General features: G+C 47.7%; 66 non-coding genes across 66 annotated transcripts; all 66 read left to right on the forward strand.

Moving 5' to 3' along the window:
- Positions 1-335: 335 nt before the first annotated feature.
- Positions 336-454, forward strand: LOC138551411 (5S ribosomal RNA). The gene has a single exon (XR_011295133.1). It is a non-coding gene; the product is annotated as a 5S ribosomal RNA (ribosomal RNA).
- A 107-nt stretch (positions 455-561) lies between these two features.
- Positions 562-680, forward strand: LOC138552880 (5S ribosomal RNA). Its single transcript, XR_011296558.1, has one exon. It is a non-coding gene; the product is annotated as a 5S ribosomal RNA (ribosomal RNA).
- Positions 681-786: 106 nt separating this feature from the next.
- Positions 787-905, forward strand: LOC138552570 (5S ribosomal RNA). Its single transcript, XR_011296251.1, has one exon. It is a non-coding gene; the product is annotated as a 5S ribosomal RNA (ribosomal RNA).
- Positions 906-1,011: 106 nt separating this feature from the next.
- LOC138551412 (5S ribosomal RNA) lies at positions 1,012-1,130 on the forward strand. The gene has a single exon (XR_011295134.1). It is a non-coding gene; the product is annotated as a 5S ribosomal RNA (ribosomal RNA).
- A 474-nt stretch (positions 1,131-1,604) lies between these two features.
- LOC138551413 (5S ribosomal RNA) lies at positions 1,605-1,723 on the forward strand. The gene has a single exon (XR_011295135.1). It is a non-coding gene; the product is annotated as a 5S ribosomal RNA (ribosomal RNA).
- A 106-nt stretch (positions 1,724-1,829) lies between these two features.
- LOC138552656 (5S ribosomal RNA) lies at positions 1,830-1,948 on the forward strand. The gene has a single exon (XR_011296336.1). It is a non-coding gene; the product is annotated as a 5S ribosomal RNA (ribosomal RNA).
- Positions 1,949-2,054: 106 nt separating this feature from the next.
- LOC138551414 (5S ribosomal RNA) lies at positions 2,055-2,173 on the forward strand. The gene has a single exon (XR_011295136.1). It is a non-coding gene; the product is annotated as a 5S ribosomal RNA (ribosomal RNA).
- A 106-nt stretch (positions 2,174-2,279) lies between these two features.
- Positions 2,280-2,398, forward strand: LOC138551415 (5S ribosomal RNA). Its single transcript, XR_011295137.1, has one exon. It is a non-coding gene; the product is annotated as a 5S ribosomal RNA (ribosomal RNA).
- A 106-nt stretch (positions 2,399-2,504) lies between these two features.
- LOC138551416 (5S ribosomal RNA) lies at positions 2,505-2,623 on the forward strand. The gene has a single exon (XR_011295138.1). It is a non-coding gene; the product is annotated as a 5S ribosomal RNA (ribosomal RNA).
- Positions 2,624-2,729: 106 nt separating this feature from the next.
- Positions 2,730-2,848, forward strand: LOC138551417 (5S ribosomal RNA). The gene has a single exon (XR_011295139.1). It is a non-coding gene; the product is annotated as a 5S ribosomal RNA (ribosomal RNA).
- Positions 2,849-3,503: 655 nt separating this feature from the next.
- LOC138553071 (5S ribosomal RNA) lies at positions 3,504-3,622 on the forward strand. The gene has a single exon (XR_011296748.1). It is a non-coding gene; the product is annotated as a 5S ribosomal RNA (ribosomal RNA).
- A 106-nt stretch (positions 3,623-3,728) lies between these two features.
- LOC138551418 (5S ribosomal RNA) lies at positions 3,729-3,847 on the forward strand. Its single transcript, XR_011295140.1, has one exon. It is a non-coding gene; the product is annotated as a 5S ribosomal RNA (ribosomal RNA).
- Positions 3,848-4,310: 463 nt separating this feature from the next.
- Positions 4,311-4,429, forward strand: LOC138551419 (5S ribosomal RNA). Its single transcript, XR_011295141.1, has one exon. It is a non-coding gene; the product is annotated as a 5S ribosomal RNA (ribosomal RNA).
- A 107-nt stretch (positions 4,430-4,536) lies between these two features.
- On the forward strand, positions 4,537-4,655 carry LOC138552881 (5S ribosomal RNA). Its single transcript, XR_011296559.1, has one exon. It is a non-coding gene; the product is annotated as a 5S ribosomal RNA (ribosomal RNA).
- A 106-nt stretch (positions 4,656-4,761) lies between these two features.
- Positions 4,762-4,880, forward strand: LOC138552571 (5S ribosomal RNA). Its single transcript, XR_011296252.1, has one exon. It is a non-coding gene; the product is annotated as a 5S ribosomal RNA (ribosomal RNA).
- A 106-nt stretch (positions 4,881-4,986) lies between these two features.
- On the forward strand, positions 4,987-5,105 carry LOC138551421 (5S ribosomal RNA). The gene has a single exon (XR_011295143.1). It is a non-coding gene; the product is annotated as a 5S ribosomal RNA (ribosomal RNA).
- Positions 5,106-5,579: 474 nt separating this feature from the next.
- LOC138551422 (5S ribosomal RNA) lies at positions 5,580-5,698 on the forward strand. Its single transcript, XR_011295144.1, has one exon. It is a non-coding gene; the product is annotated as a 5S ribosomal RNA (ribosomal RNA).
- Positions 5,699-5,804: 106 nt separating this feature from the next.
- LOC138553266 (5S ribosomal RNA) lies at positions 5,805-5,923 on the forward strand. Its single transcript, XR_011296931.1, has one exon. It is a non-coding gene; the product is annotated as a 5S ribosomal RNA (ribosomal RNA).
- Positions 5,924-6,029: 106 nt separating this feature from the next.
- Positions 6,030-6,148, forward strand: LOC138551423 (5S ribosomal RNA). Its single transcript, XR_011295145.1, has one exon. It is a non-coding gene; the product is annotated as a 5S ribosomal RNA (ribosomal RNA).
- Positions 6,149-6,254: 106 nt separating this feature from the next.
- Positions 6,255-6,373, forward strand: LOC138551424 (5S ribosomal RNA). Its single transcript, XR_011295146.1, has one exon. It is a non-coding gene; the product is annotated as a 5S ribosomal RNA (ribosomal RNA).
- A 106-nt stretch (positions 6,374-6,479) lies between these two features.
- On the forward strand, positions 6,480-6,598 carry LOC138553025 (5S ribosomal RNA). Its single transcript, XR_011296702.1, has one exon. It is a non-coding gene; the product is annotated as a 5S ribosomal RNA (ribosomal RNA).
- A 106-nt stretch (positions 6,599-6,704) lies between these two features.
- LOC138551426 (5S ribosomal RNA) lies at positions 6,705-6,823 on the forward strand. The gene has a single exon (XR_011295147.1). It is a non-coding gene; the product is annotated as a 5S ribosomal RNA (ribosomal RNA).
- A 106-nt stretch (positions 6,824-6,929) lies between these two features.
- LOC138553143 (5S ribosomal RNA) lies at positions 6,930-7,048 on the forward strand. The gene has a single exon (XR_011296819.1). It is a non-coding gene; the product is annotated as a 5S ribosomal RNA (ribosomal RNA).
- Positions 7,049-7,703: 655 nt separating this feature from the next.
- Positions 7,704-7,822, forward strand: LOC138553072 (5S ribosomal RNA). Its single transcript, XR_011296749.1, has one exon. It is a non-coding gene; the product is annotated as a 5S ribosomal RNA (ribosomal RNA).
- Positions 7,823-7,928: 106 nt separating this feature from the next.
- Positions 7,929-8,047, forward strand: LOC138551427 (5S ribosomal RNA). Its single transcript, XR_011295148.1, has one exon. It is a non-coding gene; the product is annotated as a 5S ribosomal RNA (ribosomal RNA).
- A 463-nt stretch (positions 8,048-8,510) lies between these two features.
- On the forward strand, positions 8,511-8,629 carry LOC138551428 (5S ribosomal RNA). The gene has a single exon (XR_011295149.1). It is a non-coding gene; the product is annotated as a 5S ribosomal RNA (ribosomal RNA).
- A 107-nt stretch (positions 8,630-8,736) lies between these two features.
- Positions 8,737-8,855, forward strand: LOC138552882 (5S ribosomal RNA). The gene has a single exon (XR_011296560.1). It is a non-coding gene; the product is annotated as a 5S ribosomal RNA (ribosomal RNA).
- Positions 8,856-8,961: 106 nt separating this feature from the next.
- On the forward strand, positions 8,962-9,080 carry LOC138552572 (5S ribosomal RNA). The gene has a single exon (XR_011296253.1). It is a non-coding gene; the product is annotated as a 5S ribosomal RNA (ribosomal RNA).
- A 106-nt stretch (positions 9,081-9,186) lies between these two features.
- LOC138551429 (5S ribosomal RNA) lies at positions 9,187-9,305 on the forward strand. Its single transcript, XR_011295150.1, has one exon. It is a non-coding gene; the product is annotated as a 5S ribosomal RNA (ribosomal RNA).
- A 474-nt stretch (positions 9,306-9,779) lies between these two features.
- Positions 9,780-9,898, forward strand: LOC138551430 (5S ribosomal RNA). Its single transcript, XR_011295151.1, has one exon. It is a non-coding gene; the product is annotated as a 5S ribosomal RNA (ribosomal RNA).
- Positions 9,899-10,004: 106 nt separating this feature from the next.
- Positions 10,005-10,123, forward strand: LOC138552657 (5S ribosomal RNA). Its single transcript, XR_011296337.1, has one exon. It is a non-coding gene; the product is annotated as a 5S ribosomal RNA (ribosomal RNA).
- A 106-nt stretch (positions 10,124-10,229) lies between these two features.
- Positions 10,230-10,348, forward strand: LOC138551431 (5S ribosomal RNA). The gene has a single exon (XR_011295152.1). It is a non-coding gene; the product is annotated as a 5S ribosomal RNA (ribosomal RNA).
- A 106-nt stretch (positions 10,349-10,454) lies between these two features.
- Positions 10,455-10,573, forward strand: LOC138551433 (5S ribosomal RNA). The gene has a single exon (XR_011295154.1). It is a non-coding gene; the product is annotated as a 5S ribosomal RNA (ribosomal RNA).
- A 106-nt stretch (positions 10,574-10,679) lies between these two features.
- On the forward strand, positions 10,680-10,798 carry LOC138551434 (5S ribosomal RNA). Its single transcript, XR_011295155.1, has one exon. It is a non-coding gene; the product is annotated as a 5S ribosomal RNA (ribosomal RNA).
- A 106-nt stretch (positions 10,799-10,904) lies between these two features.
- On the forward strand, positions 10,905-11,023 carry LOC138551435 (5S ribosomal RNA). The gene has a single exon (XR_011295156.1). It is a non-coding gene; the product is annotated as a 5S ribosomal RNA (ribosomal RNA).
- A 106-nt stretch (positions 11,024-11,129) lies between these two features.
- Positions 11,130-11,248, forward strand: LOC138553026 (5S ribosomal RNA). The gene has a single exon (XR_011296703.1). It is a non-coding gene; the product is annotated as a 5S ribosomal RNA (ribosomal RNA).
- A 106-nt stretch (positions 11,249-11,354) lies between these two features.
- Positions 11,355-11,473, forward strand: LOC138551436 (5S ribosomal RNA). Its single transcript, XR_011295157.1, has one exon. It is a non-coding gene; the product is annotated as a 5S ribosomal RNA (ribosomal RNA).
- A 106-nt stretch (positions 11,474-11,579) lies between these two features.
- On the forward strand, positions 11,580-11,698 carry LOC138553144 (5S ribosomal RNA). The gene has a single exon (XR_011296820.1). It is a non-coding gene; the product is annotated as a 5S ribosomal RNA (ribosomal RNA).
- Positions 11,699-12,161: 463 nt separating this feature from the next.
- Positions 12,162-12,280, forward strand: LOC138551437 (5S ribosomal RNA). Its single transcript, XR_011295158.1, has one exon. It is a non-coding gene; the product is annotated as a 5S ribosomal RNA (ribosomal RNA).
- Positions 12,281-12,386: 106 nt separating this feature from the next.
- Positions 12,387-12,505, forward strand: LOC138553277 (5S ribosomal RNA). The gene has a single exon (XR_011296942.1). It is a non-coding gene; the product is annotated as a 5S ribosomal RNA (ribosomal RNA).
- Positions 12,506-12,611: 106 nt separating this feature from the next.
- On the forward strand, positions 12,612-12,730 carry LOC138551438 (5S ribosomal RNA). Its single transcript, XR_011295159.1, has one exon. It is a non-coding gene; the product is annotated as a 5S ribosomal RNA (ribosomal RNA).
- Positions 12,731-12,836: 106 nt separating this feature from the next.
- LOC138551439 (5S ribosomal RNA) lies at positions 12,837-12,955 on the forward strand. Its single transcript, XR_011295160.1, has one exon. It is a non-coding gene; the product is annotated as a 5S ribosomal RNA (ribosomal RNA).
- Positions 12,956-13,061: 106 nt separating this feature from the next.
- Positions 13,062-13,180, forward strand: LOC138553027 (5S ribosomal RNA). Its single transcript, XR_011296704.1, has one exon. It is a non-coding gene; the product is annotated as a 5S ribosomal RNA (ribosomal RNA).
- A 106-nt stretch (positions 13,181-13,286) lies between these two features.
- Positions 13,287-13,405, forward strand: LOC138551440 (5S ribosomal RNA). The gene has a single exon (XR_011295161.1). It is a non-coding gene; the product is annotated as a 5S ribosomal RNA (ribosomal RNA).
- A 106-nt stretch (positions 13,406-13,511) lies between these two features.
- Positions 13,512-13,630, forward strand: LOC138553145 (5S ribosomal RNA). The gene has a single exon (XR_011296821.1). It is a non-coding gene; the product is annotated as a 5S ribosomal RNA (ribosomal RNA).
- A 655-nt stretch (positions 13,631-14,285) lies between these two features.
- On the forward strand, positions 14,286-14,404 carry LOC138553073 (5S ribosomal RNA). The gene has a single exon (XR_011296750.1). It is a non-coding gene; the product is annotated as a 5S ribosomal RNA (ribosomal RNA).
- Positions 14,405-14,510: 106 nt separating this feature from the next.
- Positions 14,511-14,629, forward strand: LOC138551441 (5S ribosomal RNA). Its single transcript, XR_011295162.1, has one exon. It is a non-coding gene; the product is annotated as a 5S ribosomal RNA (ribosomal RNA).
- Positions 14,630-15,092: 463 nt separating this feature from the next.
- On the forward strand, positions 15,093-15,211 carry LOC138551442 (5S ribosomal RNA). Its single transcript, XR_011295163.1, has one exon. It is a non-coding gene; the product is annotated as a 5S ribosomal RNA (ribosomal RNA).
- A 107-nt stretch (positions 15,212-15,318) lies between these two features.
- On the forward strand, positions 15,319-15,437 carry LOC138552883 (5S ribosomal RNA). The gene has a single exon (XR_011296561.1). It is a non-coding gene; the product is annotated as a 5S ribosomal RNA (ribosomal RNA).
- A 106-nt stretch (positions 15,438-15,543) lies between these two features.
- On the forward strand, positions 15,544-15,662 carry LOC138552573 (5S ribosomal RNA). Its single transcript, XR_011296254.1, has one exon. It is a non-coding gene; the product is annotated as a 5S ribosomal RNA (ribosomal RNA).
- A 106-nt stretch (positions 15,663-15,768) lies between these two features.
- On the forward strand, positions 15,769-15,887 carry LOC138551444 (5S ribosomal RNA). Its single transcript, XR_011295165.1, has one exon. It is a non-coding gene; the product is annotated as a 5S ribosomal RNA (ribosomal RNA).
- A 474-nt stretch (positions 15,888-16,361) lies between these two features.
- On the forward strand, positions 16,362-16,480 carry LOC138551445 (5S ribosomal RNA). The gene has a single exon (XR_011295166.1). It is a non-coding gene; the product is annotated as a 5S ribosomal RNA (ribosomal RNA).
- Positions 16,481-16,586: 106 nt separating this feature from the next.
- Positions 16,587-16,705, forward strand: LOC138552658 (5S ribosomal RNA). Its single transcript, XR_011296338.1, has one exon. It is a non-coding gene; the product is annotated as a 5S ribosomal RNA (ribosomal RNA).
- Positions 16,706-16,811: 106 nt separating this feature from the next.
- On the forward strand, positions 16,812-16,930 carry LOC138551446 (5S ribosomal RNA). The gene has a single exon (XR_011295167.1). It is a non-coding gene; the product is annotated as a 5S ribosomal RNA (ribosomal RNA).
- A 106-nt stretch (positions 16,931-17,036) lies between these two features.
- LOC138551447 (5S ribosomal RNA) lies at positions 17,037-17,155 on the forward strand. The gene has a single exon (XR_011295168.1). It is a non-coding gene; the product is annotated as a 5S ribosomal RNA (ribosomal RNA).
- Positions 17,156-17,261: 106 nt separating this feature from the next.
- Positions 17,262-17,380, forward strand: LOC138551448 (5S ribosomal RNA). Its single transcript, XR_011295169.1, has one exon. It is a non-coding gene; the product is annotated as a 5S ribosomal RNA (ribosomal RNA).
- Positions 17,381-17,486: 106 nt separating this feature from the next.
- On the forward strand, positions 17,487-17,605 carry LOC138551449 (5S ribosomal RNA). Its single transcript, XR_011295170.1, has one exon. It is a non-coding gene; the product is annotated as a 5S ribosomal RNA (ribosomal RNA).
- Positions 17,606-18,260: 655 nt separating this feature from the next.
- Positions 18,261-18,379, forward strand: LOC138553074 (5S ribosomal RNA). The gene has a single exon (XR_011296751.1). It is a non-coding gene; the product is annotated as a 5S ribosomal RNA (ribosomal RNA).
- A 106-nt stretch (positions 18,380-18,485) lies between these two features.
- Positions 18,486-18,604, forward strand: LOC138551450 (5S ribosomal RNA). The gene has a single exon (XR_011295171.1). It is a non-coding gene; the product is annotated as a 5S ribosomal RNA (ribosomal RNA).
- Positions 18,605-19,067: 463 nt separating this feature from the next.
- On the forward strand, positions 19,068-19,186 carry LOC138551452 (5S ribosomal RNA). The gene has a single exon (XR_011295172.1). It is a non-coding gene; the product is annotated as a 5S ribosomal RNA (ribosomal RNA).
- Positions 19,187-19,293: 107 nt separating this feature from the next.
- Positions 19,294-19,412, forward strand: LOC138552884 (5S ribosomal RNA). Its single transcript, XR_011296562.1, has one exon. It is a non-coding gene; the product is annotated as a 5S ribosomal RNA (ribosomal RNA).
- A 106-nt stretch (positions 19,413-19,518) lies between these two features.
- LOC138552574 (5S ribosomal RNA) lies at positions 19,519-19,637 on the forward strand. Its single transcript, XR_011296255.1, has one exon. It is a non-coding gene; the product is annotated as a 5S ribosomal RNA (ribosomal RNA).
- A 106-nt stretch (positions 19,638-19,743) lies between these two features.
- Positions 19,744-19,862, forward strand: LOC138551453 (5S ribosomal RNA). The gene has a single exon (XR_011295173.1). It is a non-coding gene; the product is annotated as a 5S ribosomal RNA (ribosomal RNA).
- A 474-nt stretch (positions 19,863-20,336) lies between these two features.
- On the forward strand, positions 20,337-20,455 carry LOC138551454 (5S ribosomal RNA). Its single transcript, XR_011295174.1, has one exon. It is a non-coding gene; the product is annotated as a 5S ribosomal RNA (ribosomal RNA).
- A 106-nt stretch (positions 20,456-20,561) lies between these two features.
- On the forward strand, positions 20,562-20,680 carry LOC138552659 (5S ribosomal RNA). Its single transcript, XR_011296339.1, has one exon. It is a non-coding gene; the product is annotated as a 5S ribosomal RNA (ribosomal RNA).
- Positions 20,681-20,786: 106 nt separating this feature from the next.
- On the forward strand, positions 20,787-20,905 carry LOC138551456 (5S ribosomal RNA). Its single transcript, XR_011295176.1, has one exon. It is a non-coding gene; the product is annotated as a 5S ribosomal RNA (ribosomal RNA).
- The last annotated feature ends 2 nt before the right edge of the window (positions 20,906-20,907 follow it).

Here is a 20,907-nt window from a genome sequence, read left to right on the forward strand (position 1 = left end):
TATTTACATATAATTAGCATACAGGTAGTGTGTTCATGGGTAATAAATCGACTTTCACATGTAATGCAGTACAGAGAATATTGAGTCCTTCAAGAGGCATGAAAGAAAGCCGTTATTGTGTTGATTGTTCTCTCCACCTCCCTGCAACAGAAACAGGATGGATGGATTAAAGTTATCCTACCAGACATAGGAGTCCTGAATGGGCCCACCAGTCTTATATATCTCGCCTGATCGAGCCTGATCGAGCGATGAGCGTGGTATCATGTTGCAAGTGGCTGCATGGCTTAGCTTACTAAATGCAAATGCATAAGAGTAATATTCTTAGCATTTCTAGAGCCTACGGCCACACCACACTGAATGCGCCCGATCTCGTCTGATCTCGGAAGCTAAGCAGTGTCGGGCCTAGTTAGTACCTGGATGGGAGACCGCCTGGGAATACCAGGTGCTGTAGGCTTTTTTTTTGCTCCAAGTTCAGGAAGTGAGCCATTTCTCAATTGCCTTTCAAAACTGCAAGGTCTAGCCGACTAGATGCTTAAAAGTACAAAACTCACTAGGCCCAGAGCCTACGGCCACACCACACTGAATGCGCCTGATCTCGTCTGATCTCGGAAGCTAAGCAGTGTCGGGCCTAGTTAGTACCTGGATGGGAGACCGCATGGGAATACCAGGTGCTGTAGGCTTTTTTGTGCTCCAAGTTCAGGAAGTGAGCCATTTCTCAATTGCCTTTCAAAACTGCAAGGTCTAGCCGACTAGATGCTTAAAAGTACAAAACTCACTAGGCCCAGAGCCTACGGCCACACCACACTGAATGCGCCCGATCTCGTCTGATCTCGGAAGCTAAGCAGTGTCGGGCCTAGTTAGTACCTGGATGGGAGACCGCCTGGGAATATCAGGTGCTGTAGGCTTTTTTGTGCTCCAAGTTCAGGAAGTGAGCCATTTCTCAATTGCCTTTCAAAACTGCAAGGTCTAGCCGACTAGATGCTTAAAAGTACAAAACTCACTAGGCCCAGAGCCTACGGCCACACCACACTGAATGCGCCCGATCTCGTCTGATCTCGGAAGCTAAGCAGTGTCGGGCCTAGTTAGTACCTGGATGGGAGACCGCCTGGGAATACCAGGTGCTGTAGGCTATTTTGTGCTCCATGATTAGTAATTGCGCAACTTCTCAATTACTTTTCAAATTTGGTATGTTTCCAAAATAATTGTATCCCGTTTTATAGCGGAAATGTTGGACAGCATTATGAGGGCTGGAGCTACCTATTTACATATAATTAGCATACAGGTAGTGTGTTCATGGGTAATAAATCGACTTTCACATGTAATGCAGTACAGAGAATATTGAGTCCTTCAAGAGGCATGAAAGAAAGCCGTTATTGTGTTGATTGTTCTCTCCACCTCCCTGCAACAGAAACAGGATGGATGGATTAAAGTTATCCTACCAGACATAGGAGTCCTGAATGGGCCCACCAGTCTTATATATCTCGCCTGATCGAGCCTGATCGAGCGCTGATCGAGCGATGAGCGTGGTATCATGTTGCAAGTGGCTGCATGGCTTAGCTTACTAAATGCAAATGCATAAGAGTAATATTCTTAGCATTTCTAGAGCCTACGGCCACACCACACTGAATGCGCCCGATCTCGTCTGATCTCGGAAGCTAAGCAGTGTCGGGCCTAGTTAGTACCTGGATGGGAGACCGCCTGGGAATACCAGGTGCTGTAGGCTTTTTTGTGCTCCAAGTTCAGGAAGTGAGCCATTTCTCAATTGCCTTTCAAAACTGCAAGGTCTAGCCGACTAGATGCTTAAAAGTACAAAACTCACTAGGCCCAGAGCCTACGGCCACACCACACTGAATGCGCCTGATCTCGTCTGATCTCGGAAGCTAAGCAGTGTCGGGCCTAGTTAGTACCTGGATGGGAGACCGCCTGGGAATACCAGGTGCTGTAGGCTTTTTTGTGCTCCAAGTTCAGGAAGTGAGCCATTTCTCAATTGCCTTTCAAAACTGCAAGGTCTAGCCGACTATATGCTTAAAAGTACAAAACTCACTAGGCCCAGAGCCTACGGCCACACCACACTGAATGCGCCCGATCTCGTCTGATCTCGGAAGCTAAGCAGTGTCGGGCCTAGTTAGTACCTGGATGGGAGACCGCCTGGGAATACCAGGTGCTGTAGGCTTTTTTGTGCTCCAAGTTCAGGAAGTGAGCCATTTCTCAATTGCCTTTCAAAACTGCAAGGTCTAGCCGACTAGATGCTTAAAAGTACAAAACTCACTAGGCCCAGAGCCTACGGCCACACCACACTGAATGCGCCCGATCTCGTCTGATCTCGGAAGCTAAGCAGTGTCGGGCCTAGTTAGTACCTGGATGGGAGACCGCCTGGGAATACCAGGTGCTGTAGGCTTTTTTGTGCTCCAAGTTCAGGAAGTGAGCCATTTCTCAATTGCCTTTCAAAACTGCAAGGTCTAGCCGACTAGATGCTTAAAAGTACAAAACTCACTAGGACCAGAGCCTACGGCCACACCACACTGAATGCGCCCGATCTCGTCTGATCTCGGAAGCTAAGCAGTGTCGGGCCTAGTTAGTACCTGGATGGGAGACCGCCTGGGAATACCAGGTGCTGTAGGCTTTTTTGTGCTCCAAGTTCAGGAAGTGAGCCATTTCTCAATTGCCTTTCAAAACTGCAAGGTCTAGCCGACTAGATGCTTAAAAGTACAAAACTCACTAGGCCCAGAGCCTACGGCCACACCACACTGAATGCGCCCGATCTCGTCTGATCTCGGAAGCTAAGCAGTGTCGGGCCTAGTTAGTACCTGGATGGGAGACCGCCTGGGAATACCAGGTGCTGTAGGCTATTTTGTGCTCCATGATTAGTAATTGCACAACTTCTCAATTACTTTTCAAATTTGGTATGTTTCCAAAATAATTTTATCCCGTTTTATAGCGGAAATGTTGGACAACATTATGAGGGCTGGAGCTACCTATTTACATATAATTAGCATACAGGTAGTGTGTTCATGGGTAATAAATCGACTTTCACATGTAATGCAGTACAGAGAATATTGAGTCCTTCAAGAGGCATGAAAGAAAGCCGTTATTGTGTTGATTGTTCTCTCCACCTCCCTGCAACAGAAACAGGATGGATGGATTAAAGTTATCCTACCAGACATAGGAGTCCTGAATGGGCCCACCAGTCTTATATATCTCGCCTGATCGAGCCTGATCGAGCGATGAGCGTGGTATCATGTTGCAAGTGGCTGCATGGCTTAGCTTACTAAATGCAAATGCATAAGAGTAATATTCTTAGCATTTCTAGAGCCTACGGCCACACCACACTAAGCAGTGTCGGGCCTAGTTAGTACCTGGATGGGAGACCGCCTGGGAATACCAGGTGCTGTAGGCTTTTTTGTGCTCCAAGTTCAGGAAGTGAGCCATTTCTCAATTGCCTTTCAAAACTGCAAGGTCTAGCCGACTAGATGCTTAAAAGTACAAAACTCACTAGGACCAGAGCCTACGGCCACACCACACTGAATGCGCCCGATCTCGTCTGATCTCGGAATCTAAGCAGTGTCGGGCCTAGTTAGTACCTGGATGGGAGACCGCCTGGGAATACCAGGTGCTGTAGGCTTTTTTGTGCTCCAAGTTCAGGAAGTGAGCCATTTCTCAATTGCCTTTCAAAACTGCAAGGTCTAGCCGACTAGATGCTTAAAAGTACAAAACTCACTAGGCCCAGAGCCTACGGCCACACCACACTGAATGCGCCCGATCTCGTCTGATCTCGGAAGCTAAGCAGTGTCGGGCCTAGTTAGTACCTGGATGGGAGACCGCCTGGGAATACCAGGTGCTGTAGGCTATTTTGTGCTCCATGATTAGTAATTGCACAACTTCTCAATTACTTTTCAAATTTGGTATGTTTCCAAAATAATTGTATCCCGTTTTATAGCGGAAATGTTGGACAACATTATGAGGGCTGGAGCTACCTATTTACATATAATTAGCATACAGGTAGTGTGTTCATGGGTAATAAATCGACTTTCACATGTAATGCAGTACAGAGAATATTGAGTCCTTCAAGAGGCATGAAAGAAAGCCGTTATTGTGTTGATTGTTCTCTCCACCTCCCTGCAACAGAAACAGGATGGATGGATTAAAGTTATCCTACCAGACATAGGAGTCCTGAATGGGCCCACCAGTCTTATATATCTCGCCTGATCGAGCCTGATCGAGCGATGAGCGTGGTATCATGTTGCAAGTGGCTGCATGGCTTAGCTTACTAAATGCAAATGCATAAGAGTAATATTCTTAGCATTTCTAGAGCCTACGGCCACACCACACTGAATGCGCCCGATCTCGTCTGATCTCGGAAGCTAAGCAGTGTCGGGCCTAGTTAGTACCTGGATGGGAGACCGCCTGGGAATACCAGGTGCTGTAGGCTTTTTTTTTGCTCCAAGTTCAGGAAGTGAGCCATTTCTCAATTGCCTTTCAAAACTGCAAGGTCTAGCCGACTAGATGCTTAAAAGTACAAAACTCACTAGGCCCAGAGCCTACGGCCACACCACACTGAATGCGCCTGATCTCGTCTGATCTCGGAAGCTAAGCAGTGTCGGGCCTAGTTAGTACCTGGATGGGAGACCGCATGGGAATACCAGGTGCTGTAGGCTTTTTTGTGCTCCAAGTTCAGGAAGTGAGCCATTTCTCAATTGCCTTTCAAAACTGCAAGGTCTAGCCGACTAGATGCTTAAAAGTACAAAACTCACTAGGCCCAGAGCCTACGGCCACACCACACTGAATGCGCCCGATCTCGTCTGATCTCGGAAGCTAAGCAGTGTCGGGCCTAGTTAGTACCTGGATGGGAGACCGCCTGGGAATATCAGGTGCTGTAGGCTTTTTTGTGCTCCAAGTTCAGGAAGTGAGCCATTTCTCAATTGCCTTTCAAAACTGCAAGGTCTAGCCGACTAGATGCTTAAAAGTACAAAACTCACTAGGCCCAGAGCCTACGGCCACACCACACTGAATGCGCCCGATCTCGTCTGATCTCGGAAGCTAAGCAGTGTCGGGCCTAGTTAGTACCTGGATGGGAGACCGCCTGGGAATACCAGGTGCTGTAGGCTATTTTGTGCTCCATGATTAGTAATTGCGCAACTTCTCAATTACTTTTCAAATTTGGTATGTTTCCAAAATAATTGTATCCCGTTTTATAGCGGAAATGTTGGACAGCATTATGAGGGCTGGAGCTACCTATTTACATATAATTAGCATACAGGTAGTGTGTTCATGGGTAATAAATCGACTTTCACATGTAATGCAGTACAGAGAATATTGAGTCCTTCAAGAGGCATGAAAGAAAGCTGTTATTGTGTTGATTGTTCTCTCCACCTCCCTGCAACAGAAACAGGATGGATGGATTAAAGTTATCCTACCAGACATAGGAGTCCTGAATGGGCCCACCAGTCTTATATATCTCGCCTGATCGAGCCTGATCGAGCGCTGATCGAGCGATGAGCGTGGTATCATGTTGCAAGTGGCTGCATGGCTTAGCTTACTAAATGCAAATGCATAAGAGTAATATTCTTAGCATTTCTAGAGCCTACGGCCACACCACACTGAATGCGCCCGATCTCGTCTGATCTCGGAAGCTAAGCAGTGTCGGGCCTAGTTAGTACCTGGATGGGAGACCGCCTGGGAATACCAGGTGCTGTAGGCTTTTTTGTGCTCCAAGTTCAGGAAGTGAGCCATTTCTCAATTGCCTTTCAAAACTGCAAGGTCTAGCCGACTAGATGCTTAAAAGTACAAAACTCACTAGGCCCAGAGCCTACGGCCACACCACACTGAATGCGCCCGATCTCGTCTGATCTCGGAAGCTAAGCAGTGTTGGGCCTAGTTAGTACCTGGATGGGAGACCGCCTGGGAATACCAGGTGCTGTAGGCTTTTTTGTGCTCCAAGTTCAGGAAGTGAGCCATTTCTCAATTGCCTTTCAAAACTGCAAGGTCTAGCCGACTAGATGCTTAAAAGTACAAAACTCACTAGGCCCAGAGCCTACGGCCACACCACACTGAATGCGCCCGATCTCGTCTGATCTCGGAAGCTAAGCAGTGTCGGGCCTAGTTAGTACCTGGATGGGAGACCGCCTGGGAATACCAGGTGCTGTAGGCTTTTTTGTGCTCCAAGTTCAGGAAGTGAGCCATTTCTCAATTGCCTTTCAAAACTGCAAGGTCTAGCCGACTAGATGCTTAAAAGTACAAAACTCACTAGGCCCAGAGCCTACGGCCACACCACACTGAATGCGCCCGATCTCGTCTGATCTCGGAAGCTAAGCAGTGTCGGGCCTAGTTAGTACCTGGATGGGAGACCGCCTGGGAATACCAGGTGCTGTAGGCTTTTTTGTGCTCCAAGTTCAGGAAGTGAGCCATTTCTCAATTGCCTTTCAAAACTGCAAGGTCTAGCCGACTAGATGCTTAAAAGTACAAAACTCACTAGGCCCAGAGCCTACGGCCACACCACACTGAATGCGCCCGATCTCGTCTGATCTCGGAAGCTAAGCAGTGTCAGGCCTAGTTAGTACCTGGATGGGAGACCGCCTGGGAATACCAGGTGCTGTAGGCTTTTTTGTGCTCCAAGTTCAGGAAGTGAGCCATTTCTCAATTGCCTTTCAAAACTGCAAGGTCTAGCCGACTAGATGCTTAAAAGTACAAAACTCACTAGGACCAGAGCCTACGGCCACACCACACTGAATGCGCCCGATCTCGTCTGATCTCGGAAGCTAAGCAGTGTCGGGCCTAGTTAGTACCTGGATGGGAGACCGCCTGGGAATACCAGGTGCTGTAGGCTTTTTTGTGCTCCAAGTTCAGGAAGTGAGCCATTTCTCAATTGCCTTTCAAAACTGCAAGGTCTAGCCGACTAGATGCTTAAAAGTACAAAACTCACTAGGCCCAGAGCCTACGGCCACACCACACTGAATGCGCCCGATCTCGTCTGATCTCGGAAGCTAAGCAGTGTCGGGCCTAGTTAGTACCTGGATGGGAGACCGCCTGGCAATACCAGGTGCTGTAGGCTATTTTGTGCTCCATGATTAGTAATTGCACAACTTCTCAATTACTTTTCAAATTTGGTATGTTTCCAAAATAATTTTATCCCGTTTTATAGCGGAAATGTTGGACAACATTATGAGGGCTGGAGCTACCTATTTACATATAATTAGCATACAGGTAGTGTGTTCATGGGTAATAAATCGACTTTCACATGTAATGCAGTACAGAGAATATTGAGTCCTTCAAGAGGCATGAAAGAAAGCCGTTATTGTGTTGATTGTTCTCTCCACCTCCCTGCAACAGAAACAGGATGGATGGATTAAAGTTATCCTACCAGACATAGGAGTCCTGAATGGGCCCACCAGTCTTATATATCTCGCCTGATCGAGCCTGATCGAGCGATGAGCGTGGTATCATGTTGCAAGTGGCTGCATGGCTTAGCTTACTAAATGCAAATGCATAAGAGTAATATTCTTAGCATTTCTAGAGCCTACGGCCACACCACACTAAGCAGTGTCGGGCCTAGTTAGTACCTGGATGGGAGACCGCCTGGGAATACCAGGTGCTGTAGGCTTTTTTGTGCTCCAAGTTCAGGAAGTGAGCCATTTCTCAATTGCCTTTCAAAACTGCAAGGTCTAGCCGACTAGATGCTTAAAAGTACAAAAGTCACTAGGACCAGAGCCTACGGCCACACCACACTGAATGCGCCCGATCTCGTCTGATCTCGGAATCTAAGCAGTGTCGGGCCTAGTTAGTACCTGGATGGGAGACCGCCTGGGAATACCAGGTGCTGTAGGCTTTTTTGTGCTCCAAGTTCAGGAAGTGAGCCATTTCTCAATTGCCTTTCAAAACTGCAAGGTCTAGCCGACTAGATGCTTAAAAGTACAAAACTCACTAGGCCCAGAGCCTACGGCCACACCACACTGAATGCGCCCGATCTCGTCTGATCTCGGAAGCTAAGCAGTGTCGGGCCTAGTTAGTACCTGGATGGGAGACCGCCTGGGAATACCAGGTGCTGTAGGCTATTTTGTGCTCCATGATTAGTAATTGCACAACTTCTCAATTACTTTTCAAATTTGGTATGTTTCCAAAATAATTGTATCCCGTTTTATAGCGGAAATGTTGGACAACATTATGAGGGCTGGAGCTACCTATTTACATATAATTAGCATACAGGTAGTGTGTTCATGGGTAATAAATCGACTTTCACATGTAATGCAGTACAGAGAATATTGAGTCCTTCAAGAGGCATGAAAGAAAGCCGTTATTGTGTTGATTGTTCTCTCCACCTCCCTGCAACAGAAACAGGATGGATGGATTAAAGTTATCCTACCAGACATAGGAGTCCTGAATGGGCCCACCAGTCTTATATATCTCGCCTGATCGAGCCTGATCGAGCGATGAGCGTGGTATCATGTTGCAAGTGGCTGCATGGCTTAGCTTACTAAATGCAAATGCATAAGAGTAATATTCTTAGCATTTCTAGAGCCTACGGCCACACCACACTGAATGCGCCCGATCTCGTCTGATCTCGGAAGCTAAGCAGTGTCGGGCCTAGTTAGTACCTGGATGGGAGACCGCCTGGGAATACCAGGTGCTGTAGGCTTTTTTTTTGCTCCAAGTTCAGGAAGTGAGCCATTTCTCAATTGCCTTTCAAAACTGCAAGGTCTAGCCGACTAGATGCTTAAAAGTACAAAACTCACTAGGCCCAGAGCCTACGGCCACACCACACTGAATGCGCCTGATCTCGTCTGATCTCGGAAGCTAAGCAGTGTCGGGCCTAGTTAGTACCTGGATGGGAGACCGCATGGGAATACCAGGTGCTGTAGGCTTTTTTGTGCTCCAAGTTCAGGAAGTGAGCCATTTCTCAATTGCCTTTCAAAACTGCAAGGTCTAGCCGACTAGATGCTTAAAAGTACAAAACTCACTAGGCCCAGAGCCTACGGCCACACCACACTGAATGCGCCCGATCTCGTCTGATCTCGGAAGCTAAGCAGTGTCGGGCCTAGTTAGTACCTGGATGGGAGACCGCCTGGGAATATCAGGTGCTGTAGGCTTTTTTGTGCTCCAAGTTCAGGAAGTGAGCCATTTCTCAATTGCCTTTCAAAACTGCAAGGTCTAGCCGACTAGATGCTTAAAAGTACAAAACTCACTAGGCCCAGAGCCTACGGCCACACCACACTGAATGCGCCCGATCTCGTCTGATCTCGGAAGCTAAGCAGTGTCGGGCCTAGTTAGTACCTGGATGGGAGACCGCCTGGGAATACCAGGTGCTGTAGGCTATTTTGTGCTCCATGATTAGTAATTGCGCAACTTCTCAATTACTTTTCAAATTTGGTATGTTTCCAAAATAATTGTATCCCGTTTTATAGCGGAAATGTTGGACAGCATTATGAGGGCTGGAGCTACCTATTTACATATAATTAGCATACAGGTAGTGTGTTCATGGGTAATAAATCGACTTTCACATGTAATGCAGTACAGAGAATATTGAGTCCTTCAAGAGGCATGAAAGAAAGCCGTTATTGTGTTGATTGTTCTCTCCACCTCCCTGCAACAGAAACAGGATGGATGGATTAAAGTTATCCTACCAGACATAGGAGTCCTGAATGGGCCCACCAGTCTTATATATCTCGCCTGATCGAGCCTGATCGAGCGCTGATCGAGCGATGAGCGTGGTATCATGTTGCAAGTGGCTGCATGGCTTAGCTTACTAAATGCAAATGCATAAGAGTAATATTCTTAGCATTTCTAGAGCCTACGGCCACACCACACTGAATGCGCCCGATCTCGTCTGATCTCGGAAGCTAAGCAGTGTCGGGCCTAGTTAGTACCTGGATGGGAGACCGCCTGGGAATACCAGGTGCTGTAGGCTTTTTTGTGCTCCAAGTTCAGGAAGTGAGCCATTTCTCAATTGCCTTTCAAAACTGCAAGGTCTAGCCGACTAGATGCTTAAAAGTACAAAACTCACTAGGCCCAGAGCCTACGGCCACACCACACTGAATGCGCCTGATCTCGTCTGATCTCGGAAGCTAAGCAGTGTCGGGCCTAGTTAGTACCTGGATGGGAGACCGCCTGGGAATACCAGGTGCTGTAGGCTTTTTTGTGCTCCAAGTTCAGGAAGTGAGCCATTTCTCAATTGCCTTTCAAAACTGCAAGGTCTAGCCGACTATATGCTTAAAAGTACAAAACTCACTAGGCCCAGAGCCTACGGCCACACCACACTGAATGCGCCCGATCTCGTCTGATCTCGGAAGCTAAGCAGTGTCGGGCCTAGTTAGTACCTGGATGGGAGACCGCCTGGGAATACCAGGTGCTGTAGGCTTTTTTGTGCTCCAAGTTCAGGAAGTGAGCCATTTCTCAATTGCCTTTCAAAACTGCAAGGTCTAGCCGACTAGATGCTTAAAAGTACAAAACTCACTAGGCCCAGAGCCTACGGCCACACCACACTGAATGCGCCCGATCTCGTCTGATCTCGGAAGCTAAGCAGTGTCGGGCCTAGTTAGTACCTGGATGGGAGACCGCCTGGGAATACCAGGTGCTGTAGGCTTTTTTGTGCTCCAAGTTCAGGAAGTGAGCCATTTCTCAATTGCCTTTCAAAACTGCAAGGTCTAGCCGACTAGATGCTTAAAAGTACAAAACTCACTAGGACCAGAGCCTACGGCCACACCACACTGAATGCGCCCGATCTCGTCTGATCTCGGAAGCTAAGCAGTGTCGGGCCTAGTTAGTACCTGGATGGGAGACCGCCTGGGAATACCAGGTGCTGTAGGCTTTTTTGTGCTCCAAGTTCAGGAAGTGAGCCATTTCTCAATTGCCTTTCAAAACTGCAAGGTCTAGCCGACTAGATGCTTAAAAGTACAAAACTCACTAGGCCCAGAGCCTACGGCCACACCACACTGAATGCGCCCGATCTCGTCTGATCTCGGAAGCTAAGCAGTGTCGGGCCTAGTTAGTACCTGGATGGGAGACCGCCTGGGAATACCAGGTGCTGTAGGCTTTTTTGTGCTCCAAGTTCAGGAAGTGAGCCATTTCTCAATTGCCTTTCAAAACTGCAAGGTCTAGCCGACTAGATGCTTAAAAGTACAAAACTCACTAGGCCCAGAGCCTACGGCCACACCACACTGAATGCGCCCGATCTCGTCTGATCTCGGAAGCTAAGCAGTGTCAGGCCTAGTTAGTACCTGGATGGGAGACCGCCTGGGAATACCAGGTGCTGTAGGCTTTTTTGTGCTCCAAGTTCAGGAAGTGAGCCATTTCTCAATTGCCTTTCAAAACTGCAAGGTCTAGCCGACTAGATGCTTAAAAGTACAAAACTCACTAGGACCAGAGCCTACGGCCACACCACACTGAATGCGCCCGATCTCGTCTGATCTCGGAAGCTAAGCAGTGTCGGGCCTAGTTAGTACCTGGATGGGAGACCGCCTGGGAATACCAGGTGCTGTAGGCTTTTTTGTGCTCCAAGTTCAGGAAGTGAGCCATTTCTCAATTGCCTTTCAAAACTGCAAGGTCTAGCCGACTAGATGCTTAAAAGTACAAAACTCACTAGGCCCAGAGCCTACGGCCACACCACACTGAATGCGCCCGATCTCGTCTGATCTCGGAAGCTAAGCAGTGTCGGGCCTAGTTAGTACCTGGATGGGAGACCGCCTGGCAATACCAGGTGCTGTAGGCTATTTTGTGCTCCATGATTAGTAATTGCACAACTTCTCAATTACTTTTCAAATTTGGTATGTTTCCAAAATAATTTTATCCCGTTTTATAGCGGAAATGTTGGACAACATTATGAGGGCTGGAGCTACCTATTTACATATAATTAGCATACAGGTAGTGTGTTCATGGGTAATAAATCGACTTTCACATGTAATGCAGTACAGAGAATATTGAGTCCTTCAAGAGGCATGAAAGAAAGCCGTTATTGTGTTGATTGTTCTCTCCACCTCCCTGCAACAGAAACAGGATGGATGGATTAAAGTTATCCTACCAGACATAGGAGTCCTGAATGGGCCCACCAGTCTTATATATCTCGCCTGATCGAGCCTGATCGAGCGATGAGCGTGGTATCATGTTGCAAGTGGCTGCATGGCTTAGCTTACTAAATGCAAATGCATAAGAGTAATATTCTTAGCATTTCTAGAGCCTACGGCCACACCACACTGAATGCGCCCGATCTCGTCTGATCTCGGAAGCTAAGCAGTGTCGGGCCTAGTTAGTACCTGGATGGGAGACCGCCTGGGAATACCAGGTGCTGTAGGCTTTTTTGTGCTCCAAGTTCAGGAAGTGAGCCATTTCTCAATTGCCTTTCAAAACTGCAAGGTCTAGCCGACTAGATGCTTAAAAGTACAAAACTCACTAGGCCCAGAGCCTACGGCCACACCACACTGAATGCGCCCGATCTCGTCTGATCTCGGAAGCTAAGCAGTGTTGGGCCTAGTTAGTACCTGGATGGGAGACCGCCTGGGAATACCAGGTGCTGTAGGCTTTTTTGTGCTCCAAGTTCAGGAAGTGAGCCATTTCTCAATTGCCTTTCAAAACTGCAAGGTCTAGCCGACTAGATGCTTAAAAGTACAAAACTCACTAGGCCCAGAGCCTACGGCCACACCACACTGAATGCGCCCGATCTCGTCTGATCTCGGAAGCTAAGCAGTGTCGGGCCTAGTTAGTACCTGGATGGGAGACCGCCTGGGAATACCAGGTGCTGTAGGCTTTTTTGTGCTCCAAGTTCAGGAAGTGAGCCATTTCTCAATTGCCTTTCAAAACTGCAAGGTCTAGCCGACTAGATGCTTAAAAGTACAAAACTCACTAGGCCCAGAGCCTACGGCCACACCACACTGAATGCGCCCGATCTCGTCTGATCTCGGAAGCTAAGCAGTGTCGGGCCTAGTTAGTACCTGGATGGGAGACCGCCTGGGAATACCAGGTGCTGTAGGCTTTTTTGTGCTCCAAGTTCAGGAAGTGAGCCATTTCTCAATTGCCTTTCAAAACTGCAAGGTCTAGCCGACTAGATGCTTAAAAGTACAAAACTCACTAGGCCCAGAGCCTACGGCCACACCACACTGAATGCGCCCGATCTCGTCTGATCTCGGAAGCTAAGCAGTGTCAGGCCTAGTTAGTACCTGGATGGGAGACCGCCTGGGAATACCAGGTGCTGTAGGCTTTTTTGTGCTCCAAGTTCAGGAAGTGAGCCATTTCTCAATTGCCTTTCAAAACTGCAAGGTCTAGCCGACTAGATGCTTAAAAGTACAAAACTCACTAGGACCAGAGCCTACGGCCACACCACACTGAATGCGCCCGATCTCGTCTGATCTCGGAAGCTAAGCAGTGTCGGGCCTAGTTAGTACCTGGATGGGAGACCGCCTGGGAATACCAGGTGCTGTAGGCTTTTTTGTGCTCCAAGTTCAGGAAGTGAGCCATTTCTCAATTGCCTTTCAAAACTGCAAGGTCTAGCCGACTAGATGCTTAAAAGTACAAAACTCACTAGGCCCAGAGCCTACGGCCACACCACACTGAATGCGCCCGATCTCGTCTGATCTCGGAAGCTAAGCAGTGTCGGGCCTAGTTAGTACCTGGATGGGAGACCGCCTGGCAATACCAGGTGCTGTAGGCTATTTTGTGCTCCATGATTAGTAATTGCACAACTTCTCAATTACTTTTCAAATTTGGTATGTTTCCAAAATAATTTTATCCCGTTTTATAGCGGAAATGTTGGACAACATTATGAGGGCTGGAGCTACCTATTTACATATAATTAGCATACAGGTAGTGTGTTCATGGGTAATAAATCGACTTTCACATGTAATGCAGTACAGAGAATATTGAGTCCTTCAAGAGGCATGAAAGAAAGCCGTTATTGTGTTGATTGTTCTCTCCACCTCCCTGCAACAGAAACAGGATGGATGGATTAAAGTTATCCTACCAGACATAGGAGTCCTGAATGGGCCCACCAGTCTTATATATCTCGCCTGATCGAGCCTGATCGAGCGATGAGCGTGGTATCATGTTGCAAGTGGCTGCATGGCTTAGCTTACTAAATGCAAATGCATAAGAGTAATATTCTTAGCATTTCTAGAGCCTACGGCCACACCACACTAAGCAGTGTCGGGCCTAGTTAGTACCTGGATGGGAGACCGCCTGGGAATACCAGGTGCTGTAGGCTTTTTTGTGCTCCAAGTTCAGGAAGTGAGCCATTTCTCAATTGCCTTTCAAAACTGCAAGGTCTAGCCGACTAGATGCTTAAAAGTACAAAAGTCACTAGGACCAGAGCCTACGGCCACACCACACTGAATGCGCCCGATCTCGTCTGATCTCGGAATCTAAGCAGTGTCGGGCCTAGTTAGTACCTGGATGGGAGACCGCCTGGGAATACCAGGTGCTGTAGGCTTTTTTGTGCTCCAAGTTCAGGAAGTGAGCCATTTCTCAATTGCCTTTCAAAACTGCAAGGTCTAGCCGACTAGATGCTTAAAAGTACAAAACTCACTAGGCCCAGAGCCTACGGCCACACCACACTGAATGCGCCCGATCTCGTCTGATCTCGGAAGCTAAGCAGTGTCGGGCCTAGTTAGTACCTGGATGGGAGACCGCCTGGGAATACCAGGTGCTGTAGGCTATTTTGTGCTCCATGATTAGTAATTGCACAACTTCTCAATTACTTTTCAAATTTGGTATGTTTCCAAAATAATTGTATCCCGTTTTATAGCGGAAATGTTGGACAACATTATGAGGGCTGGAGCTACCTATTTACATATAATTAGCATACAGGTAGTGTGTTCATGGGTAATAAATCGACTTTCACATGTAATGCAGTACAGAGAATATTGAGTCCTTCAAGAGGCATGAAAGAAAGCCGTTATTGTGTTGATTGTTCTCTCCACCTCCCTGCAACAGAAACAGGATGGATGGATTAAAGTTATCCTACCAGACATAGGAGTCCTGAATGGGCCCACCAGTCTTATATATCTCGCCTGATCGAGCCTGATCGAGCGATGAGCGTGGTATCATGTTGCAAGTGGCTGCATGGCTTAGCTTACTAAATGCAAATGCATAAGAGTAATATTCTTAGCATTTCTAGAGCCTACGGCCACACCACACTGAATGCGCCCGATCTCGTCTGATCTCGGAAGCTAAGCAGTGTCGGGCCTAGTTAGTACCTGGATGGGAGACCGCCTGGGAATACCAGGTGCTGTAGGCTTTTTTTTTGCTCCAAGTTCAGGAAGTGAGCCATTTCTCAATTGCCTTTCAAAACTGCAAGGTCTAGCCGACTAGATGCTTAAAAGTACAAAACTCACTAGGCCCAGAGCCTACGGCCACACCACACTGAATGCGCCTGATCTCGTCTGATCTCGGAAGCTAAGCAGTGTCGGGCCTAGTTAGTACCTGGATGGGAGACCGCATGGGAATACCAGGTGCTGTAGGCTTTTTTGTGCTCCAAGTTCAGGAAGTGAGCCATTTCTCAATTGCCTTTCAAAACTGCAAGGTCTAGCCGACTAGATGCTTAAAAGTACAAAACTCACTAGGCCCAGAGCCTACGGCCACACCACACTGAATGCGCCCGATCTCGTCTGATCTCGGAAGCTAAGCAGTGTCGGGCCTAGTTAGTACCTGGATGGGAGACCGCCTGGGAATATCAGGTGCTGTAGGCTTTTTTGTGCTCCAAGTTCAGGAAGTGAGCCATTTCTCAATTGCCTTTCAAAACTGCAAGGTCTAGCCGACTAGATGCTTAAAAGTACAAAACTCACTAGGCCCAGAGCCTACGGCCACACCACACTGAATGCGCCCGATCTCGTCTGATCTCGGAAGCTAAGCAGTGTCGGGCCTAGTTAGTACCTGGATGGGAGACCGCCTGGGAATACCAGGTGCTGTAGGCTATTTTGTGCTCCATGATTAGTAATTGCGCAACTTCTCAATTACTTTTCAAATTTGGTATGTTTCCAAAATAATTGTATCCCGTTTTATAGCGGAAATGTTGGACAGCATTATGAGGGCTGGAGCTACCTATTTACATATAATTAGCATACAGGTAGTGTGTTCATGGGTAATAAATCGACTTTCACATGTAATGCAGTACAGAGAATATTGAGTCCTTCAAGAGGCATGAAAGAAAGCCGTTATTGTGTTGATTGTTCTCTCCACCTCCCTGCAACAGAAACAGGATGGATGGATTAAAGTTATCCTACCAGACATAGGAGTCCTGAATGGGCCCACCAGTCTTATATATCTCGCCTGATCGAGCCTGATCGAGCGCTGATCGAGCGATGAGCGTGGTATCATGTTGCAAGTGGCTGCATGGCTTAGCTTACTAAATGCAAATGCATAAGAGTAATATTCTTAGCATTTCTAGAGCCTACGGCCACACCACACTGAATGCGCCCGATCTCGTCTGATCTCGGAAGCTAAGCAGTGTCGGGCCTAGTTAGTACCTGGATGGGAGACCGCCTGGGAATACCAGGTGCTGTAGGCTTTTTTGTGCTCCAAGTTCAGGAAGTGAGCCATTTCTCAATTGCCTTTCAAAACTGCAAGGTCTAGCCGACTAGATGCTTAAAAGTACAAAACTCACTAGGCCCAGAGCCTACGGCCACACCACACTGAATGCGCCTGATCTCGTCTGATCTCGGAAGCTAAGCAGTGTCGGGCCTAGTTAGTACCTGGATGGGAGACCGCCTGGGAATACCAGGTGCTGTAGGCTTTTTTGTGCTCCAAGTTCAGGAAGTGAGCCATTTCTCAATTGCCTTTCAAAACTGCAAGGTCTAGCCGACTATATGCTTAAAAGTACAAAACTCACTAGGCCCAGAGCCTACGGCCACACCACACTGAATGCGCCCGATCTCGTCTGATCTCGGAAGCTAAGCAGTGTCGGGCCTAGTTAGTACCTGGATGGGAGACCGCCTGGGAATACCAGGTGCTGTAGGCTTTTTTGTGCTCCAAGTTCAGGAAGTGAGCCATTTCTCAATTGCCTTTCAAAACTGCAAGGTCTAGCCGACTAGATGCTTAAAAGTACAAAACTCACTAGGCCCAGAGCCTACGGCCACACCACACTGAATGCGCCCGATCTCGTCTGATCTCGGAAGCTAAGCAGTGTCGGGCCTAGTTAGTACCTGGATGGGAGACCGCCTGGGAATACCAGGTGCTGTAGGCTTTTTTGTGCTCCAAGTTCAGGAAGTGAGCCATTTCTCAATTGCCTTTCAAAACTGCAAGGTCTAGCCGACTAGATGCTTAAAAGTACAAAACTCACTAGGACCAGAGCCTACGGCCACACCACACTGAATGCGCCCGATCTCGTCTGATCTCGGAAGCTAAGCAGTGTCGGGCCTAGTTAGTACCTGGATGGGAGACCGCCTGGGAATACCAGGTGCTGTAGGCTTTTTTGTGCTCCAAGTTCAGGAAGTGAGCCATTTCTCAATTGCCTTTCAAAACTGCAAGGTCTAGCCGACTAGATGCTTAAAAGTACAAAACTCACTAGGCCCAGAGCCTACGGCCACACCACACTGAATGCGCCCGATCTCGTCTGATCTCGGAAGCTAAGCAGTGTCGGGCCTAGTTAGTACCTGGATGGGAGACCGCCTGGGAATACCAGGTGCTGTAGGCTATTTTGTGCTCCATGATTAGTAATTGCACAACTTCTCAATTACTTTTCAAATTTGGTATGTTTCCAAAATAATTTTATCCCGTTTTATAGCGGAAATGTTGGACAACATTATGAGGGCTGGAGCTACCTATTTACATATAATTAGCATACAGGTAGTGTGTTCATGGGTAATAAATCGACTTTCACATGTAATGCAGTACAGAGAATATTGAGTCCTTCAAGAGGCATGAAAGAAAGCCGTTATTGTGTTGATTGTTCTCTCCACCTCCCTGCAACAGAAACAGGATGGATGGATTAAAGTTATCCTACCAGACATAGGAGTCCTGAATGGGCCCACCAGTCTTATATATCTCGCCTGATCGAGCCTGATCGAGCGATGAGCGTGGTATCATGTTGCAAGTGGCTGCATGGCTTAGCTTACTAAATGCAAATGCATAAGAGTAATATTCTTAGCATTTCTAGAGCCTACGGCCACACCACACTAAGCAGTGTCGGGCCTAGTTAGTACCTGGATGGGAGACCGCCTGGGAATACCAGGTGCTGTAGGCTTTTTTGTGCTCCAAGTTCAGGAAGTGAGCCATTTCTCAATTGCCTTTCAAAACTGCAAGGTCTAGCCGACTAGATGCTTAAAAGTACAAAACTCACTAGGACCAGAGCCTACGGCCACACCACACTGAATGCGCCCGATCTCGTCTGATCTCGGAATCTAAGCAGTGTCGGGCCTAGTTAGTACCTGGATGGGAGACCGCCTGGGAATACCAGGTGCTGTAGGCTTTTTTGTGCTCCAAGTTCAGGAAGTGAGCCATTTCTCAATTGCCTTTCAAAACTGCAAGGTCTAGCCGACTAGATGCTTAAAAGTACAAAACTCACTAGGCCCAGAGCCTACGGCCACACCACACTGAATGCGCCCGATCTCGTCTGATCTCGGAAGCTAAGCAGTGTCGGGCCTAGTTAGTACCTGGATGGGAGACCGCCTGGGAATACCAGGTGCTGTAGGCTATTTTGTGCTCCATGATTAGTAATTGCACAACTTCTCAATTACTTTTCAAATTTGGTATGTTTCCAAAATAATTGTATCCCGTTTTATAGCGGAAATGTTGGACAACATTATGAGGGCTGGAGCTACCTATTTACATATAATTAGCATACAGGTAGTGTGTTCATGGGTAATAAATCGACTTTCACATGTAATGCAGTACAGAGAATATTGAGTCCTTCAAGAGGCATGAAAGAAAGCCGTTATTGTGTTGATTGTTCTCTCCACCTCCCTGCAACAGAAACAGGATGGATGGATTAAAGTTATCCTACCAGACATAGGAGTCCTGAATGGGCCCACCAGTCTTATATATCTCGCCTGATCGAGCCTGATCGAGCGATGAGCGTGGTATCATGTTGCAAGTGGCTGCATGGCTTAGCTTACTAAATGCAAATGCATAAGAGTAATATTCTTAGCATTTCTAGAGCCTACGGCCACACCACACTGAATGCGCCCGATCTCGTCTGATCTCGGAAGCTAAGCAGTGTCGGGCCTAGTTAGTACCTGGATGGGAGACCGCCTGGGAATACCAGGTGCTGTAGGCTTTTTTTTTGCTCCAAGTTCAGGAAGTGAGCCATTTCTCAATTGCCTTTCAAAACTGCAAGGTCTAGCCGACTAGATGCTTAAAAGTACAAAACTCACTAGGCCCAGAGCCTACGGCCACACCACACTGAATGCGCCTGATCTCGTCTGATCTCGGAAGCTAAGCAGTGTCGGGCCTAGTTAGTACCTGGATGGGAGACCGCATGGGAATACCAGGTGCTGTAGGCTTTTTTGTGCTCCAAGTTCAGGAAGTGAGCCATTTCTCAATTGCCTTTCAAAACTGCAAGGTCTAGCCGACTAGATGCTTAAAAGTACAAAACTCACTAGGCCCAGAGCCTACGGCCACACCACACTGAATGCGCCCGATCTCGTCTGATCTCGGAAGCTAAGCAGTGTCGGGCCTAGTTAGTACCTGGATGGGAGACCGCCTGGGAATATCAGGTGCTGTAGGCTTTTTTGTGCTCCAAGTTCAGGAAGTGAGCCATTTCTCAATTGCCTTTCAAAACTGCAAGGTCTAGCCGACTAGATGCTTAAAAGTACAAAACTCACTAGGCCCAGAGCCTACGGCCACACCACACTGAATGCGCCCGATCTCGTCTGATCTCGGAAGCTAAGCAGTGTCGGGCCTAGTTAGTACCTGGATGGGAGACCGCCTGGGAATACCAGGTGCTGTAGGCTATTTTGTGCTCCATGATTAGTAATTGCGCAACTTCTCAATTACTTTTCAAATTTGGTATGTTTCCAAAATAATTGTATCCCGTTTTATAGCGGAAATGTTGGACAGCATTATGAGGGCTGGAGCTACCTATTTACATATAATTAGCATACAGGTAGTGTGTTCATGGGTAATAAATCGACTTTCACATGTAATGCAGTACAGAGAATATTGAGTCCTTCAAGAGGCATGAAAGAAAGCCGTTATTGTGTTGATTGTTCTCTCCACCTCCCTGCAACAGAAACAGGATGGATGGATTAAAGTTATCCTACCAGACATAGGAGTCCTGAATGGGCCCACCAGTCTTATATATCTCGCCTGATCGAGCCTGATCGAGCGCTGATCGAGCGATGAGCGTGGTATCATGTTGCAAGTGGCTGCATGGCTTAGCTTACTAAATGCAAATGCATAAGAGTAATATTCTTAGCATTTCTAGAGCCTACGGCCACACCACACTGAATGCGCCCGATCTCGTCTGATCTCGGAAGCTAAGCAGTGTCGGGCCTAGTTAGTACCTGGATGGGAGACCGCCTGGGAATACCAGGTGCTGTAGGCTTTTTTGTGCTCCAAGTTCAGGAAGTGAGCCATTTCTCAATTGCCTTTCAAAACTGCAAGGTCTAGCCGACTAGATGCTTAAAAGTACAAAACTCACTAGGCCCAGAGCCTACGGCCACACCACACTGAATGCGCCTGATCTCGTCTGATCTCGGAAGCTAAGCAGTGTCGGGCCTAGTTAGTACCTGGATGGGAGACCGCCTGGGAATACCAGGTGCTGTAGGCTTTTTTGTGCTCCAAGTTCAGGAAGTGAGCCATTTCTCAATTGCCTTTCAAAACTGCAAGGTCTAGCCGACTATATGCTTAAAAGTACAAAACTCACTAGGCCCAGAGCCTACGGCCACACCACACTGAATGCGCCCGATCTCGTCTGATCTCGGAAGCTAAGCAGTGTCGGGCCTAGTTAGTACCTGGATGGGAGACCGCCTGGGAATACCAGGTGCTGTAGGCTTT

The sequence above is a fragment of the Ambystoma mexicanum genome, unplaced genomic scaffold, assembly GCF_040938575.1.
Source record: "Ambystoma mexicanum isolate Mex_15411 unplaced genomic scaffold, UKY_AmexF1_1 Mex_scaf106, whole genome shotgun sequence".
Taxonomy (NCBI): domain Eukaryota; kingdom Metazoa; phylum Chordata; class Amphibia; order Caudata; family Ambystomatidae; genus Ambystoma; species Ambystoma mexicanum.